This window comes from Lycium ferocissimum, chromosome 10 (genome assembly GCF_029784015.1).
Source record: "Lycium ferocissimum isolate CSIRO_LF1 chromosome 10, AGI_CSIRO_Lferr_CH_V1, whole genome shotgun sequence".
In the NCBI taxonomy this organism is placed as follows: domain Eukaryota; kingdom Viridiplantae; phylum Streptophyta; class Magnoliopsida; order Solanales; family Solanaceae; genus Lycium; species Lycium ferocissimum.
The window spans coordinates 43,048,016-43,050,188 of NC_081351.1; positions in this window are offsets into that span (position 1 = coordinate 43,048,016).

Sequence of the window (2,173 nt, forward strand, 5' to 3'; positions counted from 1 at the left end):
CGAATGTGCGAACTTACGAGATATAACAGTTATGATGTCACTAGATATAATAAATATAATTTAGACCTCATGAAAATGATAGGTATATTGGATCATGAACAATTATAGAGATTATTAATATAGATTTGTTTATCCTAATAAATATTATTAAGGTTTTGTTGGTTGTGTAAAATGCAGGGCATTATTTTTATTGTTACATAAAGTTTGGTCTTCAAGCAAGTTACCGATTTGCAAGTGAGGAGGATACTATCACATTATGACGTTCTCTATGACAATCAATTATTGATACTTATTCAAGTCCTGCCAAAGTGATAGCTACTTACAAAGCAAGTCAGGAATGCGTGTGTTGAGATCAATAATTCGGCATATGTTGCAATAGTATGATGTTTATTTGGAAATGAAGATTTCAACATTATTGTGCGAAGCTTGCATAGCTCAATTGAAAGAAGGATATAACAAAAGGAGACAGAATACAACACATTTCGCCAATGTTCTTTTCCAGACATGATCTTCAACAGAAAGGTGAAATACATGTTCAACAAATACGTTCGATTGATAATTTGACGGATGTGTTCATTAAAGAATTACCAACCTCGACATTTGAGAAGTCGGTATACAAGATTTGGATGTGTCGTCTCCAAGAATTAAGTGATATTTTAATCAGGGGGAGTATAATACGCGCTGTACTCTTTTTCCCTTAGCTGAGGTTTTGTCCCACTAGGTTTTCCTTGCAAGGTTTTTAACGAGGCAGCAAGCAATGCGTATTACAAGATATGTGTGCTCTTTTTCCTTCACTAGGATTTTTCCCACTGGGTTTTTCCTAGTAAGGTTTTAACGAGGCACATTATCTATATGGACATCCAAGGGGGAGTTTAATGAAATATTAGAATAATATGGTGGATGTCTAACTCCTAAAGAATTAACTCCCACAAAAATATGTGCATTCCCTTTCACTTATTAGAGTGAATTGGTAAACTACAAAGTGATTTGGAAAAATTTCAAGTCGTATCAACTAAAATATACGCCCCATTCAAAAGGACACAACTATTTATATAAAACGACCTTAAGCAGTGTATGAATTAGAAGACTTCACAAATCATATATGGCCGGTCGGCCATAAATAATTCCACCCTCTAACTCAATTTTTCCCAAACTCAAATTATATTCACTAAACTAATCTCATCCATTAGTCAAAACTTAAATAAGACAATTTTCAAATAAAAATCCAAACACAAAAATGTTTTGAGGCGATTTTTATATATAATATGTGTCATTTGTGTATAAAATATGTACCAGTACCTATCTGTAATGTATAAAAACTGTATAAAATATGAATCACTAAGGTATGTATCATTTTTGTATATAATATGTATCATTTGTGTATATAATGTGTATCAGCACGACAACTGTATCAGTCTTGTATAAAAAGTGTACCATACGTATAAAAAATGTATGATAGAAACCGTATCATTGTGGTATATAATATGTATCACTATTGTATATGTAAAAAAAAAATATCATATCATTATTGCATAATATGTGTATAATAAATGTATAATTAACGTATAATTTATGTAAAATAAATGGATGATTAATTACAGTATATGTATATAAAATGTATAATTTGTATATAAAGTGTATATATAATTCCAACATATGTATATATCTTTGTAGCGATCGGCTTTTGTTGAGCACAAATTTTGGCATTATTTTGGGCCGACCGGCCATTTTTTAACATTATTTTGGGCTGAGCGGACTCCGGGGGATATTAGGCCCAAATATTGACCAAATGTGACATTACTTTGGACCATTAGACACACAGTATCATTTTCCTAAATAATATGAAACGTGGTACTACAGAAGAAAAAGAAAATGAAAAAGGAAGTATATTGTATGTATGGTACTAGAAATGAAAAAAGCGGTACTGGTCCAATTTCATGCACATTCCCATTTTAGTTTTACCACTTCGTATTTTTTATTTTTTATTTTGGGGTATAGATTTAGCATTCAGTTGTCTTTTGTAGTGTTTAGTTCTTTTTTAGGCTTTAGTGAGGTAAGCTGTGCCTGATGACTTTCTCCTCGATTAAACCCAGAATATAAGCTAAATTGGAGGGAGGATAGTGAATCTAATGCAGAGTAATCCCAGTAAAGCCAATACGAATAAAATGAAGAA